This window comes from Crocodylus porosus, unplaced genomic scaffold, assembly GCF_001723895.1.
Source record: "Crocodylus porosus isolate Cpor-Errol unplaced genomic scaffold, CroPor_comp1, whole genome shotgun sequence".
NCBI classification, from domain to species: Eukaryota; Metazoa; Chordata; order Crocodylia; family Crocodylidae; genus Crocodylus; species Crocodylus porosus.
In genome coordinates, this window is record NW_017728909.1 from 37,472,782 (window position 1) to 37,494,228 (window position 21,447).

A 21,447-nucleotide genomic window follows, 5' to 3' on the forward strand; every position below is an offset into this window, starting at 1 on the left:
TACAAAGCTCACAGTAATGATTTCCCTGACTTTTGTTTTGTGAGCCCCCTGGTCTGATTGATGTCTTGTTCAGGAGACTCAAACTGTTACCTGGATTGGTAGGGTCTCCATTATGTACTGTCACCAAATCAATCTTCTGTTGAGCTGCAGCTTAGTCTCTTAAAAATGGAGGAGTATTGGATGAGGGGTATTGGTGGAGGAATGCAAACTGAGTCCAAAAATGTCATTGCCAGTTATTCCATAAATCAATTCTTCCCATAAATCAATTCTTCACTATCAATTCTTCACCTTAGTGCAAGATGTCGAGTGTTATGGATGGAAATGCTGTAGGAATAGAAGAGCAAGAGAACTAAGCAAAGAGAGGAACAGAAAGGTAAAAACAGGGCATAAAAAGGAACTGGACAACAGATATGGATGCAAGATGAGATTGAGAAGGAAGGTTTTCTGTATTTCCTTTTCTAAAGAAGAGGAAAGAAATATCGGGGTGATTAAAAGAAAAACATTATGGAGATGGATCATCTGAATCTGAAATAAAGAGAAAAAGAGGATGAGAAAGTGGAAACCATGGAGAAAGCAAATGTTGTCACTTTTATTAATAAATTTAATTTATTTACTAGTGTGACCAAATGATTTGTAATAGTCTCTTACAATAGGCTATATTTCCGGAAGTTTGTGGTAAGGAGGTAAAAGGAATGTATTCTGAAATCTTCAGGTATATTATATCAGGGCTGTCCAACCTCTAAGTGATTGGGGTCACACACCCTATAGGCTGCACATTGTGGAAGTTTGGACAGATGTTCTTTCATTTGCTTGTTAATTTCTCTGTAGCAGCGGCACTATTGGTGCAGGGGCTATTGGTGGCTGCAGGAGAAGCTGCAGCTCATCCCTGTTGCGAAGTGGGCAGTGCCAGGCTATTCTCCAGTGGTGCTGGGAGCAGGGACTATGGGCAGCCATGGGCGAATTCACAGCTTGTCCAGCTGCACTCCAGCCTCCCTGCACCTCCTGGACAAGCTTCAGTTTCACTCTGCCCTGGCTCCCAGCGCTTTCTGCCTGGGGTGTAGCCCTGGCCCTGGCCGCCCCACACAGATCCAGGGCACCCCCTCCATGCCCTCATGGATCTGTTGCATGCAGTGATGGGAGTCTCCCCACCCCTCCCCATGCTCCCCTGCCCTGGCTGAGCAGTGCTTGCCCCAGCCGCAATCCTTCCCTCACTTGTGGGGGCATTGATCTGCGTCCCCATGTCTCTTCCCTCCCTTTCCTCCCCCCCACCACAACAGACTTACCAGGTGGACACAGCTGTGTCCAGCATTGTAAAATTGAAACCCATATCAGAACATTGAAACAGGGTGTGAATTTACAAATGTTGTAAGTGCCGTTTGACATAACTCAAAATGTTGTAAGTCAAGGACTGCCTGTATGCATATTCAGGGGTTTGAGGGCTACTCGCCCCTGTTGTATTTTTTGTAAACCTGTTTTGACTGTTTGTAGTATGCAGATGTAATGAGCAGGTGGATCAGGTTTTGTATCTACCAGCCCTTCCTTTCAAAATTGTGAAGTTTGTAGGCACATAAATGTTGTGAACGGAAAATTATACAACTTTCTTGCTTTGTTTGGTGTAGGTGGTAGAGCCCTGAGAGCAGAGCAGTAACCCTTAGTGGCAAGAAGCAGCAGGATCCTTTGTGGTGGGCCCTCATACCCAGCACCTGCCACTTCTGGCTGGTGTAGATGTTCAGGCTCCTGACAGCAGCCCTGGATGAGTGTCTTTTACTAATGGACAAGGTTAGGTGGCAGCTCCCCTGGGTTGGTTTATCAGTGACTGAGAGAGACTGTTATCCGTTTTGGGTTTCAGGTAATATTTATTTCATAGATTTCATAGACATTAGGGCTGGAAGAGACCACACAAGATTATCTGGTCCAGCCCCCTGTCCAAAGGGCAGGAAGTCAGCTAGGATCAGATGACCCCAGCACCTTGAACATGTCCAGAGTAGGTGCTTGCACCACTTCTGGGGGGAATCTGTTCCAGACTCTGGAGACTCAGACCGTAAAGAAGTTCTTCCTTATGTTCAGTCTAAAATGGTCTTCTAGCAGTTTGTGACCCTTGGACCTTGTTTTCTGTAGGGGAACCCTAGTGAACAGATGTTCTCCCAGATCCTGAAGTACACCCCTGATATACGTATAGTACACCAAATCCCCCCTGAGCCTATGCTTCTCTAGGATGAAGAGTCCCATGGCTCTCAGCCTCTCCTCGTAAGGCCTGCTCTCTTGACCTCTGATCACGTGTGTGACTCTCCTCTGGACTCTCTTGAGCTTCTCCAAATCCTTTTTAAAGTGTGGAGCCCAGAATTGGATGCAGTCCTCCAGCTGTTGCCTCACCAAAGCCAAGTAAAGTGGGAGAATGACATCTTGAGTCTTGTTTAAGATGCATCACTGGATGCAAGCCAGGGTTTTATTTGCTTTGCTGGCTGCAGCATTGCATTGGTGGGTCATATTCATCTTGTGGTTAGTCATGACCCGCATGTCTCTTTCAGATGTAGTGCTAGTGAGTGAAGCACTGCCAAGCCTATAGGTATGAAGTTAAGGTTAAGGTTTAATAGTTAAGGTTTTATTTGAAGTGGTGTATATGTTCCCTTTCCCTTGTTTAGTTTAACCCTGTTTTAGTTTGATGTTGCCTATGAGTGAAAAAGTCTGTTCAATCTAGAAACCCAAGTAAATGTATTTTCTCTGGTTTCTGGGTGAGGACCTGAGCTATATCTAGAAAGCTGGCATTAAAACTCCCTAAATTTGAGCCTAGCCCTTGATGCTAGTATTCAGTACCTGGCACAAAGGTTGCCTTATTTCCAGTGTACTGTATTTATTCAAATATATGGCAAGATTTTTCCCCCCTAATCAACATGGGGGGTGGGGAGAATGGAGGAAGACAATCAGGAAGGGGCCACAGGGGAAAGAAGCTGGGGTAGGGGGCAGAAGGCAAGGGGGGCTACCTGACCCCCCAGTTTTATTTTCCTTGTAATAACAGTGCAAGGGGGACAAATTCAAGACAAACTTCCAATAATTAGATTCTATACCTGGCAAATTATAACAAATTTATAAATTTTTCATATATAGAATCCAATTATTAGGGGGTCACCGTATATTTGAGGAAATATGGTAATCCATTGTGGGTAAGACCCATTGTCAAAGCAACGGAAACCTAAAGTCTGCAGTTTCTATGGCCCTGTGGTTTCTCTGTTATGTAAAGATTAAAGCTGAAGTCATGTGAATGAAAAAGGGAGAAATCACATCTTTTTCATAAAATGCAGTGGTCTACATAAGGCTTTGAGACAGAAAGAGATTTTAACCTTCAGAGATCACTTAACTGACTGATAGATCTCAGCTCATGAAAGACGTGACAGGATATAGTGCTTTCAATAGCAGGGAACTGAACTGGGTGATGCAAGTGGTTCTTTCTGGTCCTGTGTTCCTGTCGCTTTGCTGGGAGTCTCTGTAACAGATCTTCCACTTTACTGTTGCTTAAAAGGTCAGCAGCCTATGCAGCACCAACTTCCCATGATACTCTGAATTCACTTTGGTCTAGATTTCATGCTGGTTTCAGGGAATGCAGGATTATGATGAACCTGGCAGATACACCTGGTATCTTCAGCTCCAGACAGGTTTTCCAGAATCTGCAAAGACTGTTTAATGCTTTTAGGTTCCTTTTGAGAGGGTTCTGCTAGACATTATCCCCCCCCCAGAGCCTCTTATAATAAGGGGTGAACATCTTTGAAGTTAAGAATTTATTCTTTATCTTCATCTTATTTTCTATATCTTTTCCCAATCCTGTGGATTATTTGAAACAGTGCATCTCCATTCATCAGCTTTTCATTCCTCAGACACTTACACACTTCTTATTCTCTCTCCAACCCTTTTAGTTGTCACTTAGGTAATTTTATGCCCCTAGCTCTTTCTGATTTCCTTGTCCTCCTGCCCTCTAACTATTTTAGTTGCTCTTTTAACTTGCTTTTGCTCATCTGTAAGTCCCCAGGAATCTCAATACAGGATACCCCTTTTAAAAGTAGCAGGAAGCAATTTATAAAATCAAATCAAGAGGCTGCTGAAAGGAATTTGTCAAGCTATTGAAATTCCTGCATCAGGCCTATCACTTTTCTTTGGGCCATGGCATATCATTTAGAAAGATGTGTCTTGCTTTAAAAACTTAAAATGATCAGAGAGACAACTATGTATGTTATTTCAGTTGTTAATTATCCTCAGTCTTAAAAATGTGCATCAAGTATCTCAAGTCTTAGTTTGTCTAGATCCAACTTGCAACCGTTGCCTTCAATGTTATGTTGAAATTGCATCTCTTTCAGAAATGTATTCCTTGTGATATATTCATCCAGTGATAAAACAACACTTTTTAAAGACCACCTCACCATCAATGCACAGTGGAAGAAGAACTTTTGAGTGCTCCTGAACTGAGATTTTAATGTCAAAGACAACATCACTAAAGCCATTCCACAACAACCCCACCTTGACCTTACATATCCACCAACTTAACAAGAGGCCTTAAAAACCATTAAGCAGATGAAGAACAAAACATGTGGTTCTGAAGGAATACCAGCTGAAATTTATAAGCAAGGTGGAAAAAAACTCTCTTACCAACCACGCATTGTTATTATGAAAATCTGAAAACATAAACAGATTCACAGTGACTGGAGAGAAGCCAGTATCATTACCATATTCAAGAAAAGAGATGGACTGGATTGCAGAAATTATCATGGTATTGCACTCCTGTTCATAGCTCGGAAGATTTTTACCTGCATTCAACTTAGTAGACTCACCTACCTGCTGCAAGAGATTCTAAGTCCCAATGTGGTTTCAGGGCACTTGGAGGTAAAATAGATATGATCTTTGTTGCTGGACAGCTTCAGGAGAAATGCTGTGAGCAATACCAAGATCTTTATATGACCTTCATTGATCTGACTGAGGCCTTTGAGTGAGTCAACAGAGAGGCTGTATAGAAGAATCTGATGAGATTTACATGCCTGCCAAAATGTGTTACCATTTTCAGACTTCTTCAAAATGACATGGCAGCAGCTGTCCTAAGCAATGGCTCAGTAATTAACCCTTTCACTGTTAGAACTGTAATTAAACAAGGATATATGATTGCACCAATACTCTTTTCCATGTATATCATGGCTACTCTGCATCTCATTGCTGATTGACGTATATCTGGAATCAACAGCCACTATCACATGGACAGGGATCCTTTAATATCAGCTGGGTATGTTCCAAATCCAAGATAACTAACTGTTTTTCAATACTGATTTTCAATATACTGACAATTGTGTTGTACATGCCCACTCAGTTGACAAGATCCTAGTTACTCCTGCTTGCTTCTGTGAAGCATGTGAAATGCTTGAACTCACTGTCAACTTAACAAAAAACAAGAACTTTGACCAACCCACCCCAAACCAACCAGCTGCTCTGCCATCTATTACAATTAGAGGACATTCCTTGAATGATGAGCATTTCCCCATCCTGAGTAGCCATCTTTCCCGAAAAGTAAATATAGATGATGATATTCAACACCGGATAAATCTGCCAGTGCTGCCTTTGGACATCTCAGAAATCGTGTCCTTTATCATCATAACATCGGGACCCAAGCCAAACTTCTCATCTATTAGGCTGTTGTCATCCCTACCTTGTTTGTGAAACTTGGATGCCATATTGGAAACACCCGAAAGCTTTGCAAAATTACCATTAGGAATGTCTTTGGAAAATCTTCCATGTCAATTGGAAAGACAAAGATGAATGCCAGTCAAGCAAAGACTCCCAGAATTAAAGACATGCTTATATGGCACCAGATGTGTTGGACGGGACACGTCATTAGGGTACCTGACAACTGGCTCACAAAATAAATCCTATATTCCCAACTCACTGACAGTCACCACTCAGAAGTTGGGAAAAGAAGAGATTCAAGAACACTTTGAAGGCCCATCTGAAGAAATAAGATATTAACATCAATACTAGGGGAGACCTGAGTGCTGAATTGCTCCCAATGACACCTTGAGATATGACAAGGCATCGATCATTTTAAGCAAACTTGCCTCACTAGGGAGGTGGATAGATGAAGGAGACAAAGGGAAAGAGCTGTGATCCAGCATCACCAGAATGTACTCCTTCCTCCTGGAAGTATTTGCCACATCCACAGTTAAACATGTGAAGCTCATATCTGTGGACTTGCTGATGACTTCCCTCTCTTTACTGGAAGACTGTCATCCTTATGTCAAGGGACTGCTGCTGATTACGATTTATGGACTGCTGATCAAATCATCACTTAACTGCCTCTTATATAAACTTAAAAATGAGGCCTTCGTTGGTTTCTTTCAATAAAGCATATCTTTCAAACGTCATATTCTTCAATCTCTCTTTTGAAATATTTTCCGAAATAAAATGCCCATAGACCCATAGAATCATAGGGTTGAAAGGGACCTTGTGGGCAGTGGCAGGGGGCTCCATAAGCCTAGCTTCCTCACTTCCCTTCCAGTCTTGGCATGTAAAAAGCAGAAGCAGGTGGGTAAGTGGGATGTGCTTCTTGGCAATGGTCTCAGGAGCACTGAGAAAGCAGTACCGGTAGAGTAAAGAAGGCTCTGTTCAAGGCTTTGTACAAACTCCCTTTCAGTGGCTGTGATGAGTCCAAGAATGTGTGTTCTGAAAGTAGCACAGAACAAAGAATTGATCTCTAGAGAGGTGGAAAAACCCCATCAACTTCTATCTGCAACCTGCCAAACAAGGAAAGCCTGTAGCATCCGCAGGCGCAAATTCCATTTGTGGCATCTTTATATGAGGTGTAGCTTTCAGATCCACAAGCACATGATTTTGATAACAATAAGTAGTCCTGACAACACAGAGACCTTGGCATTGTGTTAACCCAGATAGAGTCCTTCAGAAAAAGCTGTTTCCGAATGTTGCAAAGACTTTTTGTTCAAAGTGAACTTGTTGGTCCTCTGCTTCATAACTATGAATACTATCTCAAATGAATTATATTAACTGATTGATATATGTTGCTTACCATTTATTCAGATTTAAAATAAGTGTGAAAATTACAAGGATACATTTTGGATATTAGAAGCATCCTTATAGTATAAACAGTCAGCCAGCTGTGTAATAGTTTATTCCATGCAGCATTCATGGTACAGTCATTGGACAAGTGGAAAAAGATGCGGAAAGAGTGAGACAAAGCCTTTCTTTAGGCTTGAAGTATGAGAAATGGCTACTGAAGAATGAGGAGGTCCTTTTTACCTGTTGTCTATAATCTTACAACTCCTATTATCAAAAGGATTATCTGGACGATGAAAATCACTTTCTTCTGCTGCAGCTCTGAAACGCTGAACTTTTGCTCTCAAGGAAAATACTAATTTGATATACTGGAGGCAAATGAGGAGACAAATGTCACTTACTCAGAGTCAAACCTACAGTACATCTGGTGTTGATGCCGCGGAAGGAAACAGGTGTTGGCTGTGACACATTTTAGCACAGTTGCACGAGTTCTGCTGCAAAACACCCACCACCCAAGCACAGAAGTTGTCTTTACACCCACTCCATGCCAGAAGTCAGGAAATCTGCACCGGTCAGGGTTGTCAGCTGTGGGGATTGTTGTGGGGGCAAGGATGGGGGGGGGCTTATGGAGGCTGAGGCAAGCAACTTGTTGGTTTCATCTTTATTTTCAATTTTCAACCGTACTCAAATGCTCATTAACAGTACTGATAATAATGATCATTAAAACCATACAGGGGGGCCTAAATGCTATGACAAATTAAGTCAATAAGCTCTAAATGAGTACAGCACTGTGCTTTTAATCTTTATGCCGTGCAAACTGCACATGCTAACCTATGAGTCAGCAGTTGTCTACTCATTTGTTTTTAAATTTGTAATCAAAATGCCCTTATCCATTTTCATGAACACATTTTCTGCATGTATAAAGCTCAAGTTCACGTTGTTAAACATGAGCTCCACTGCACTTTAGGACTGGATTTTTCAAAGTCACATTTTTCTCCCTGGGCCTACCGTTAATCTGCTGGGTGACCCTGACACTTTGCTTATATACACCCTGCCTCAGTTTGCTTATATTTAAAGTGGAGGCAGTAATTGTTGGCAGTTCCTCGATATGATGATGACAGGTGTCCAGTAAACAGGGATCTCCATAAATCACACCATAAGTGCCCCTCCTGCAGTGGCTCCTCTAATGTTTTTCTTTTTGCCACTTGGCCCCTCCCCACTCCTGCCTGGCCATTTGCCACTGATTGCAGGGGAAGTGAAAATCGTAGCCTATTTAAAACTACAGCTTTCATTTCTCCAGGGATATAGCGGCAAGTGGTCTGGCTGGTGGGGCCCTTCCACCAATTGGGGTGGGGGGGGAAGCAGCCAAATGAAAAACATTAAAGGAGCTGCTGCAGCGGGCACTTTCGGCATGATTTATGGAGATCCTAAGTTATCCTTGAGTCTGCAGATGACTGAGGCCAATCTGAGATCCACATGTTTGACTGCAAACATGGCAGATATTTCTGGAAGGAAGGAGTAGACCTTGATGAAGTTGGGTCACAACTCTTTCCCTTTGCCTCATATATCCATCTCCATAGTGAGGTAAGTTTACTTGAAACAACTGATGCCTTATCATACATCACAGCACCACTGGGGGCAATTCAGTGCTCAAGTCTCCCAGGTATTGATGTTAATATCTAATTTCATAAGATTGTCCTTCATGGTGTCCTTGAATCCCTTCTTTTGCCCACCTCTAGAGTGGTGACCATTGGTGAGTTGGGAGTATAGGACCTGTTTTTGGAGCTACACTCTCAATTTCCAAGTATGTTACGATATGTGACTTTTATCCATTTAGCACTTGGAATTAATTGCTATTTCTAAAGCATTTTAAATGTAAATATATTTGATAATGAATACTTAACACACTTGCAACATTCCTCATTTAGGGTACAGTTATCTTGCCCCTGGACTATATATTTCAGTACCCCAGTGAAGCATGGTATCCCCACACCATTTGCACTAAACCCTGACATGGATCTAATACTGTCACGTTACAGCAGTGCTAGGCATGCATCAATAAGCATTGGGGAATGCTTACTGGCATGTGCCCATTGGTGTTCAAAGATGGCTTATGTCAGTTTACGGGTTAAGCGTTCTGTGCTTCAATCCAGTGCTCCCTAGCATGGCGTAGAGGTGGTATGGCTTACTCAGTGATGATGTACTTCAGAGGACAGAAATAACCATGTCCCTTTTTACTCATGTTTTGGTGCTAATTGCTTTACATTTTCACGAAGGTTTATACAGGAGGAAGCAATCTTGTTCGGCAAAGGTTGAAAGATGACCAATTAGCCTGCCCATGGTGTTGTGGGAATATCTCTTCTGGTTTAGAAGGTAGGCTTTGTGGAAAGGTGCAAAGTGGTTAAGGGTGGCACTGCACAGCGTAGTGTGCTTGCTGTGTAAATCCTCTTTCAAGGCTTTCAGAAGCAGTCCTCCCCTACATAGCCAGAGTGGAGAAAGATGTAGGCACATTCAGAGTCTCTGCATCTTTAATGCAAAAAGTAAATTCCCAATGCCAATATGAAGATGACTTATCATGCTCATGTAATTGTATTAATCCAGTAGCTGAAAAAGGAGGAGCTGTTCTGTTTAAATCAAAATGAATCCAAACACAGCAATTAACTCAAAATTCAAACCAAGCTTATGATCAGAAGGGAACTAAAAACAGTTCCCATCAAACTGGATAGGGGCTTCAGTCATAAAGACAGACCTTCTCCTTAGAAATCCTGCATTCTAAAAGATAAGAGCATGAACAACTGTGAGAGAGCTTGCCTTGTAAAGGCTACGAAGTCAAAAGATTGGTCCCTTTTTAGTTCTCTGCATTATTATTATAACAAATAAGAATCTGAGAAGTAGGCGGACGTGTATACTGAGTAGGCAAACAAAATTGTGACAGCTTCTAATTCCTAACAGCTCAGTTAAGATGGCCATGCAATTCAGCTTGTTGGATCATTTCAGCAATGGATAAAATAAATTAGGTTTTTGCTGTCTGAGCGTTGCCCTTAATTTAAGCATTTTTATTTCCCAACCTACAAGTCATCTCCCCAGATTGTTCCTATAAATATTGAGTAGAGCACTTAACAGGAATTATATATACCTCTGCTCCTTCCTCTGTGTCTTTTAAATAAAGCAGTCTCAGCCAGGCTGCTGGCTGCAGGGCCAGGAGGCTGAGCCTAAATCTCTAAAGCAGGCTCCATGGCAGCCTCACCATGCAGACTGCCTGAATGAGGAACTGTGGTACTTGTAGGATCCACAATGCAGCTCCTCCAGGGTATGAGCTCTGGAAGTACTGAGGTTCCCAGTTGGGGGGCAATTTGTGTGGTGTGCCAAGTATCTTAAGAACCTGGCAGCACTGAGTCCTTGGCTTGGGACAGCAGGGTTTGCCCCAGGGTGGCAGAGCTCTCGGTGAAGCCATATAGAATGGACATTTGAGTAATTTTCACTGAGAAGCTGTGAGAGTCTGTGGAGTTGTGAAGTCTGAGGAAGTGTTTTGTTTTGTAAACCCCCCATATCGGTGTTTTCAAACCTTCTTTTTTAGAATTTCTAGCTGGCAATTAATTAAAAAAATCTAATTTTCTCTTCAGTTGGAAATCCTGTGCTTGAGGCAGCAAGTTAAAAAAGCTAGCAACAACCTGGTGCCTTCTTTACAGTGCCACTATCGCTACTTGTTTACCATAACCTACAAGGGAAACGTCAGCCTTTAATTGGAACTTTCTCCATACGGGGTGGACCATGCTGGCTCTAATCCAGAAAAGCACTAGAGTATGCGTGCATGTGAATGCTGCTGTTGACTGCATTGGGATCATTGGTTTAAAGTTACGAATATGCTTAAATGTTTTCTTAGGCTGACACCAGAATTCTCAGTAGCTTGCAAGACAGAGCCCTAGAAAAAGGCGATGATTTCTCTTCCACAATGGGCAAAGCCTGACTCCTTTATAACTTTTGAAACAATGTCTATAATGTAAATCTAGTGCATCTCCTCAGATGTGGCACGCGGTCTACATAATATTCTCCAAGAGTTGACCATCAAAATTTTTACTACAATAATTAAAAGATTTTCAGCTGTGGAAAAAATGTTGATAAAGGAATTCTCAGAGAGAGAAACTCTTAAAAATCTAATGTGATTATCATCAGATTGTAGCTGATTCAGTTTTTGAGACCAAGGAATTTAATAAAATGTGCTATTTTTATAAAGACATTATCAACTTTGGGAAACATGATAAAGTACAGGTCCTAAGAAATAAAAATTGTTGCTGACTTGAAAAAGGGGCTTAAAAGTGATCTAGTTTCCTTGCCAAAATCTCACACTGTGAATACTGAATGAAATGGCACTAAATTTAGTAATATAATCCAATTGTGAAATGTAGGAACAGAATTGGGTTTTTTTGGGTAATGCAGATGAATACATGAGGAGACAAATCTTATAATATACTTAGATAGGTTTACTTTAAATAGAAAATAAGGGACTAGTCCATTTGATCAAATGTATAGTTAATGTTGAGAAATGAAGTAGTTCTGTTTCTCTCTCAGTCAACATCTGTATAATTTTATGAAACTCTTGTTAGAATTTTAGTCCCAAAGAAACACGATTATTTTATGAATTTCACAGTTGGCTATCTGCTGCCTTTTTTTGGGAGGTTAAATGTTAATAAATAATTTCCTAGGTATTTGCAATATTCCCTATCCATATTGTCATCCAGTGCTTGCCTAACATATTTCAAATAAAGCCTTTAGTATATAATCAGAAAATAAATTTAATAATATATATAACAGTAATGCACCCTTCTCTTTCCTTTTCTTTAACCAGCATAGCTGTTTTGTTCATGTTTCACTGTCCTCCAGTCTTAGTCCTGGCGTAACAACTCTACTTTGCAGTTGAATAAATCTCATATTCACAAATCCAGCCTATATTTGGCCACCTTTGGCTGCAACCTTTTCTTCCCTCCCTACACTTTTCTCTCCCCATGGGATCATGCCAGTTCCTTCCAAGAAAAATTGGCAAAATATGAGGTGACTTTCTCCCTCTCCTTTCCACTCCTAAAATTCTCTTCCATCTCCCTTCTGATAGATGCAGAAATTTCTTGTATGCTGTCCTGTAGCCCCTCCACTGGCCCCAGCATCCTCAAATCACTCATGCCCACTCTCACTCACTCCCTTAATTTCTGGCTATCCTCTTACTCTTTCCTTCATAATGCAAAATGCTTGAGCCCCTCCCATCTAACCTTCTAGCCTTTTATGACCGGGTCTCACACTGCCTTGACACAGGAGCTGACACTGATGTCATCTACCTGGACTTTAAGAAGACCTTCAACACAGTTTTGCACCCTATTCTCATAGGGAAGCTAGCAGGTTGTGGAGTGGATGCTTACACAGTCAGGTGGGTGGCCAACTGGCTTAGGGACTGCAACCAGAGAGTGGTGGTGGATGGGTCGTTCTCAGCCTGGAGGGAGGTGGGCAGTGGGGTCCCGCAGGATTTGGTCCTTGGACCTGTGTTATTTACTATCTTCATCAGCTGTTTGGACGAGAGTGTGGAGAGCACCTTGTCCAAGTTCACAGATGATACCAAGTTATGGGGCAAAGTTAACACACTGGAGAGCAGGGAGCAGATCCAGGCCGACCTGGACAGGTTGGGCCAATGGACAGAATGAAATAGGATGCAGTTCAACAAAGATAAATGCAAAGTACTCCACCTAGGGAGGAGGAATCCCCACACCCCTACAGGTTGGGGGCTGACTTCCTCAGCAGCTCAGTGGCTGAGAGGGATCTTGGAGTCATAGTTGACTCCAAGATGAACATAAGCCAGCATTGTAACAAAGCCATCAACAAGGCCAATCGCACCTTGTGCATTAGCAGATGCATGACCAACAGATCAAGGGAGGTGATGCTCCCCCTCTATGCGGTATTGGTCAGGCTGCAGTTGTAGTACTGTGTCCAGTTTTGGGCGCCACACTTCAAGAGGGACACAGACAATCTGGAGAGGGTTCAGAGGAGGGCCACTCATATGATTAGTGGCCTCCGTGAAAGACCCTACGGGGGGAGGTTGAGGAATCTGGATCTCTTCAGCCTTCACAAGAGACGGCTGAGGGGAGAACTTGTAGCTGCCTATAAGTTTATCAAGGGAGGACAACAGAGAATTGGAGATGTGCTATCTACCAGAGCACCCCTAGGAGTAACTAGGAATAATGGGTGCAAACCAGTGGAGAGTAGATTCAGGTTAGACATTTGGAAGAAACTTTTTACAGTAAGGCTGGCCAGAATCTGGAATGGGCTTCCAAGAGAGGTGGTGCTGTCACCTAACTTGGAGGTCTTCAAGAGGAGGACACCTGGCTCGGGTTGTCTGACCTTAGTCCTCTTTCCTGCTAGGGGCAGGTGGTCAGGCACAATGATCCTTTGTGGTCCCTTCCAAGTCTACAATCTATGAATCTTAAAGGAATACCTCAACTTACTTGTGCCTCCAAGCTATCTTGTACTTTGCTCATCTTCCATTTTGTTTGGAACTACCCTTTCCCATAAGTCCTACAAAAATCCTTGACAACAATTAGGCCTCCGGTCTGCCAAGACTACTGCCAATCAAACTAACCATGTTGCCATCCCACTGCCCCAGTTGTCTGTCTCCATCAGTTTTGTTCTTATACTTTGCTTGTAAGCCATCCGGAGCAAAAACTATGTTTTTTTTCTATGTTTGTGCAGCCCTATGGGGTTCTGGGCTATGATCAGGGTTCTTGAGCACTGCAATGCACAAATGAATCCTCATAATCCATTTGAATCTAGCATTTTACACATAGATTTATTTTAACTACAGCTTGTGATCCAGTTCAGTGTTCTGCGCTGACTTGTGTAAATAAATGTCCATCGTTCTGAAGTATCCAAGGATAAGTACATTCTTTTTGCACTAGGAAATCCTAAATCCACTGTAGCATCTTTATTCTGTTCCTCTCTCACAGCTGCTGGCATAGTGGGTATAATTGGAGGATTGGGTTTGTGGCTGACAGGTGCAGGCAACTAGAAATAAAAGAGAATGACCCTTAGGTTGCTCTGCTCTGTGAGAGATACCAGAATGGAGTCAATTGCCTCAGAGCATGACATTGTAAAGGTGACTTAAATTAACAGGGGCCAACCTTTTTGGTAGGCATGCCAGATTATCCCAGCACCCTCTCTGAATACTATTCTGATCCCCTTCCCTTGCCCAGTCTGCTGCTCTGCTATCTGCTCCTGCTCCCTTCCTGATCTCCCACTTGCCACACACACAGACCATCTGGGCCACTTGTGGCATGTATGCTGCAGGGTGGCCACCCCTGGTTTAAATAATTTCCCATCTCTCTCTCTAGTTCTGTACCAATCAAAGCATGAGCACGTCAAAGAATCTAGGATTTGTGTAGTGTCATATTTAAAAAAAAATTCTTACTGATTTAGTCTGTTTAATCAAATTACTTCCAGTTAGTTTCATGTATCTTGACTTTTATTGGTGGTGATTTAGCTAAAATATAAAACAGCCCAGAGGTTGCAAGTCCCAGGCCATAGAAGAAGTGCTCACAGCACAGTCTGTCAGATTCCAGTGAATCTGCGAATTCGGTTAAACAACTTGTCACAAGGATACAAAAAAGGAAGGAAGGCATATACAAATGGATGATAGGTAGATAAGTATTTTGGTTACATAACACATTCAAGGAGCTGAATATTACCTCAAATATAGGAGCCCCAAGTATCACTAGTGGTCCAGTCACCTGCTGCTATCTTTCAGTTGCCTTTCTTCTGATCCTGTAATAAAATGAGCCTGGAGCCTAACATATTCTACATGGGTTTAAGCAAATTCAGAGCTTACTCAGAGTCCCTAAACAATCTCTGCATAATTTCAAGGTACATGTGTATTAATCATGCTAAAAAAAGACCAGCATTTGTCCATACAAACCATATATCATGAAGCACAGACCCTGGCTTGCTTACAGAGCTGTGTTCATTCTTTCTAATTTTTCCATTGCATCTAAGTAAGCTACTCTAATTTAAATATCTAAATTCATATTGCCTTGTTGTTGTCTAAAATATTGCTTGTGGAATGAACTTTAGTAAATTGACCCTTTGGGAAAGTCATTCTGCTGTCTGCCACTTCGAATGTATTTTTTCTTCCTTTAATATTCTTGTTCAAATACAAAATGTCTTATCCAGCATCACAGAATAATTTCAGTCATGACATTAATTTAATCATGTAGTCACAATTGCCAAAACTACAAGAAACGCTGCTTAAAAACAGACCTGCTTTGCTTTTCTTTGTTTTTCCCTCTTCTATTCGCTAACTAGTGACTACAAAATTCATTTCTTACCTAGGTGTTTGTGTCCCCAGTCTTTGCAAAAGAAGTGGGAAGCAAAAATAAAGCAGCTTTTGATCTGCATTCCTTTGAACACATAAGGACAATGAAGGCAATAGAAATTTCCTAGACTGTTTCCTATCCAGGGACCAATTAAACTGACTTTGGGCTGGAATGCTGCAGACTGAACAATGGCAATCACTTGTATATCGTTATCAAGGATTCCTTTCTCCACGTAGATCTAAATGTGTCTTTGCTTACCCAGCCTGGAAACGTGCAGCCGTAATGCTTTAAACAAAGAGTTGTTACTGTATACCTTATACTGTTTGCATATATCTTCAAAATTACACGTGCAGAATTTGTTAATGTGGCTACTGAGATGGCTTATGCTGGGGTGATCTGACCCCAGCTGACTTCCTGCCCCTTCGGCACAGGGATGGAACCAATGATCTTGCGAGGCCCCTTCCAGCTCTAATGTCTATGAAATCTATAAAATGATACTAGTGTCAGTGTGTGGCTGTAAGTGGGCTCGTTTATTATTATGAAGATCTAAGGAATGTAGCTTTCATAGATTTGATAGGTTTCATAGACATTAGGGTTGGAAGGGACCTCGGAAGATCTTTGAGCTTTCTGTGACTTGACTCTCTCGCATCTCTCTAACTTTCCTTATGCTATTTTGGTAGCAAGTGCCTTTAAACACCTCATCAGAATCACATGACTTTGGTTTCCTGTACACTTCCTTTTAATGACACATCCTGTGGACCCATTAATTCTTATCTGTGGCAAAAGATGCTGCACATCATTTCCTTTCCACCTGGAGTTTCAGTCCAAGACCTTTGGAGGGAACAGCTCTCTTGACTTTCACCCAAATAGAACATAGAGCAGCAACTGGAGTCACGCTGAGAGGAGATGCCAAGGGTCACAGGGCTTTCCTCAGCAGGAAACAGAAACTATAGATATGACATTCCTGCAGGATTTATTTGGCAGATGGGAGGGGTGGGAGCCCAGGCTGTGACAGTGCCAGGTTATGAATGTGTTCCCTCAAAGGATACATGCTATGTCACATATGCACTGATTGTACTTTAATCCTTGTGCCTTCTACTGAAAAGCAAGCATGTTTTAAACTGTTTTGAATTCCAGTCAGTGTCAAATGCAGGCTGTAGGCCATATTAAAAACCATTTTTTCTTTCCTGCCATGTGCATTTTGGTTAATGCACTACTTGCTGAACAATCACTTTGCTTCCTTTATGTCACAGCTCGGCTAAATGACATGTATTAATAGAGGCATGTGCTCAGGATTTGTGCATAGGAACGTGCTGTCCTTGTAGTAATTTTTGTGAACTCTGCATTGTCTACGTAATCACCACAGTGACCCCTCCGTTCACTGGTGAAATGGCTTGCTGTCTAGGACTATCCAGTGGAAATTAGGCTTTCAAATGCTTTCAAATCAGGGCCAGGGCCCTCAGGCCCCCATGTACTTGGCACTTGTGCCCTAATCCCTCTTGGTTATTTGTGGGGCTCTCCCGTGTGGCTACCTTCTGGTTTAACTGATGGAGAGGGAGTTCACATCTTCAAGGGGACAGAGCCCACCTGAAGTCACAAGGGCTACGTATACACATGCTCAGGAGTCAGGGTGGGGGTAAGGGGACGTTTTAATTAAAGTGGTTCCTGGATACCTGCTCTAATTAAAACTGCTCACCATCACATGTATGAAGCCCCTGTGTGTTTCAAAGTGGCTGCGGGACACTTTATCTAAACCTCATTTGACAAAATTTGAAGAAAGCGACCCTGCAGCCATTTTGAAATGTGCAGGGACTTAGTACATGTGATGGTGAGGAAATACCGAAGCATTCTAATCAGAAGGTGAACACACACATCTATGGGCAACCAAGCAATGGGGGAGTCAGTGCCCCAAACTGTCTCTGTCAGGGCAAACAATCCTGACTCTTCTCTACCAAACCTCTCAAGTTGCTCCGCCTTGTTTCTGGCCATCTCCTTTTTCAGGACCTTCTCTCAAGTGTACTGTCTTTTTCTCAAAGGCCTTCCTGGTATCAGAAACCATTTGTCTGGAGTACAATTAGCTTTTTTGCTTGATGACCCACTAACCCTTTTACTAAAGCACTTAGGCAAATATCCACAGCTCTGGTTCCAAGTATAATTAATCTTTTCTTTGCATGTGTACAAGCTGATCAGGGAAACTGAGACATGCAACATTATCATAATGTGAACACATTTAAATCAGAAATATGATAACAAAACTAAACAATTGTAGCCAAAAGTAACCAGATGAAAATCTAACCTAGCTAAATAAATAAACAATTTTAAAGTAATTAATGCAACCAGATGTGCTGCATGTATGAAGCTCTGACAATTTGGACTTGATTATAAGGAACCACCAAGCCAATAAACACAAAATTTATGGCAGACTCAGTCTGAGATTTTCAAAAGGCACAAAGGACAGTTAGGTACTCAAATCTCAGTGAAAGATCATAAGAATTAGGCAACTACCTTTCCTCACTGCTTTTTTAAAACCTCTTCCTAAAAGATAAGCTCATTCTGGACTGGTCCTTTTACTTCATATTGAGCAGAGAAACTCATGTACTTTTCCATCCTTAAAGAAGGTTATTTCAGAATAGTACTGAGACCCATTGGCAGGGCACCATTAAATAGCCCACACTTACTTTCACCCTTTTCTGCCAGTTTTTAACATGGTTTCAGCACTTATGTAGTGTGCCAGTGGATAACTGGAAGTCACTTCCTCATGATGATTGCCTGGCAGCTTTCAGCAGCACTGAAGTCACATAAAGCTTGATCCCATTGATTTTCTGTAGCATTCCACACTGAATCGCAACTTTGCATAAATCGGAAAAGCTTAAAGATTCTTAATACAACTAGCAGCATGGAGGTAATGCTGAAAATACTGAACTTCCAGTAAAATACACTCTCTCTTCAACTATTTGTCTTTTCCTTTTGCATATGTACACTGTAATGGAATAACACCTACCTAATAACATCCATCATCTTCAAACAGTGACCTTGATTTTTCAGGAGTTTAAATGAAATGTCTAAGTGTTCTGATTTTTTTTTTAAAGCTCTCTATTGGCAGTAAATACAGCCATAATAATTGACCTCCAACTGCCACTGGTGTTATGCTGCAGCAGAGCCATGAGAAAATTGGCATGTAATGCAACATTCAGGAAAAATGGACTTTTCAGAGCAGTTTTCCGACCATGTTTGCTGTTGTTGTTTTCTTTCTCTAATGTCACTAGACATTGACGGTCTTCTTCAGCCAAAATAACTTTGGTGTAACAAAAAAGAAAAACCAATGTGCCAGATTCCCAGCAAGTCCAAATTGATTTAGTTCATAATTCCATAGATGTTTGGGTCAGAAGGGACCTTACCAGATCATCAAGTCCAAACCCCTGCCCTGGGCAGGAAAGAGCGCTGGGGTCAGCTGACTCCAGCCAGGACCATGTCTAGCCTCATCTTAAAGACCCGCACAGTAGGGGAGAGCACCACCACACTTGGAAGCCCATTTCAGATTCTGACAACTCTTACAATAAAGAATTTCTTCCTGATGTTTAATCTAAATCTGCTGTCTGTCAGTTTGTGGCCATTGCTCCTAGCTACTTCATGGGGTGCCCTGGTAAACAGAGCATCTCCTATTCCTCACCCTACCCCCCCCGATGAATTTGTAGGCAGCCACAAGATTGCCTCTCAGCCTTCTCTTGCGGAGGCTGAAGAGATCCAGGGCCCTCAATCTCTCCTCTTGTATGCAGGCCCCTAACCATACAAGTGGCCCTCCACTGAACCTTCTCGAGGTTTTTCACATCCTTCTGGCGAAGGCTGAAGAGATCTAGGTCCCTCAGTCTCACCTTGTAGGGCCTTGCCTGCAGGCCTGAGACCATATGAGTGGCCTTTCTGTGAACCCGCTCTTGAAGTGCGATGTCCACAACTGGACTCAGTACTCCAACTGCAGCCTGACCAGTGCTGCATAGAGGGGAAGTATCACCTCCCTGGACCTGTTTGTCATACACCTATTAATATATGATAAATTGCAGTTAGCTTTACTGATTGCTTCATCACCTTGATGACTCATGTTCATCCAGGTGTCCACAATGACTCCATGATCCTTTTCCAATGCTGAGAAAGTTCTCCCTTAACCTGTAAGTGTGCTAGTGATTCCTGCTCCCTAGGTGCAGCACCTTGCACTTGTCATTGTTGAACTGCATCCTATTTTATTCTGCCCACTTTTCCAACCTGTCCAGATCCACCTGGATTCATTCCCTCCCCTCTAGTGTGTTAAGTTTACCCCATAATTTGGTATCATCTGCAAATATGGACAGAGTGCTTTTCACGCCCTCATCCAAGTCACTGAAGACATTGACCAGCACAGGTCCAAGGGGAGAGCCCTGTAGGACTCTCCTGCCCGCATCTTTCCAGGTCAATACTGATGCATCCACCACCACTCTCTAGGTGCAACCCCTAAGCCACTTTGCCACTACCTGCCTGTGTAATCTTCTACATCATAGCCACTCAGTTTATCTGTAAGAATAGGATAAGATACTGTATAGAAGTCTTAAAATCCAAATAGATAACATCTACCTCAATGCCTGCATCTAAACGTCTTGTGACCTGGTCATGAAAAGAAACAAGGTTAGTTAGGCAAGATCTACCTGCTATGAATCCATGCTGGTTGCCCCTTAGCATTGTTTTTCCCACTGGACTCCTACAAATGTGATCCTTAATAATTTTTTCAAAGTTTTTGCTGAGGATAGAGGCTAAACTAACTGGTCTATAGTTACCCAGATCCTCCTTCCTCCCCCTTCTTGAAAATAGGGACCACACTGGCCCTTTTCCAGTCCTCTGGGACCTGACCAGAGTACCAAGCGTGCTCAAACAGCCATGCTAGTGGTTCTCCTGTGGCACTGGCCAATTCCTTCAGCGCCCTTGGATGAAGATCATCTGGGCCTGCTGACTCAAACACATTCAGCCTATCCAAGTGTCCCTTCATTAAATCAGTGCTAACAGTTGGTGGGCTGGTTTCCCTTTTGTGCCTGTCTATGGTCCAGTTGGGAGATTTGTCCTGATCTGTGTTCAGAAATACAGAGGCAAAAAACTCATTGAAGACCTCAGCCTTGTCCCCCCCTACCTGTCAATAATTGCTGTAGTTTATCTTGTAGGGGTCCTATGGTACCTTGTGCCTTCTTTTTACTCCCCATATACCTGAAGGACTTTTTCTTGCCTTAATTTTTAGTTGCCAGCCTAGGTTCCATTTTTGCTTTGGCCTTTCTGACTGCCTCTCTGCAGGTGTGGGCCAGGTAGGTATACTCCACCTTGGTAGCTACCCCCTGCTTCCACATCCTATATGTCTCTTTTTTGCCCCTAGTCTTCCTTGGATTTCCCTGTTCAGATAGGAGGTTTTCTTGGCCCCTTTGCCCCCTTTCCTGTGCAATGGGATTGTCTCCTGCACCTGTAGGATTGCTCCCTTTAGGAACGACCATTTTTTCCGAACTCCCATCTTACCAATGCTCCTGTTTTTCAGGGCCTCACTATCTAATCTCCTAAACACACTGAAGTTAGCCTTTCTGAAGTCTAGCACTTCTGCCCTACTGGTTATCTTTCCCACCTTCCACGAAGCCTGCCAAGTTTCAAGGAGATTGGTGCAGGGGTTTGGGGGAAACTGCACCACAAGCTGCGGACAAGCAAAACTCATGCCATGGGTGACACTATGTGTGTTAAGGCGCAGCAGGATGAAATCTGCAGGGATGGTAGCCCCTGCTGTGGCCATGAAGCCTGCCAGCTGTCCAGGACATAGGTGCAGGGCGGCTTCTGGATTCTGGTGCCCTGCACCCCAGCTGCTGACAGGCAAAACTTTTGACATGGGTGCTTGTGCAACTGATTGTGTCTGTCTTGGGGCAGGGAGGGGAGACACAACTGCAGGCCTGGCTGCTAAGCTACTGTGTGTTACCAGTTACTAATCATAGATTTCATAGATTTCATAGACATTAGGGCTGGAAGGGACCTCGGGAGATCATCGAGTCCAGCCCCCTGCCCAAAGGGCAGG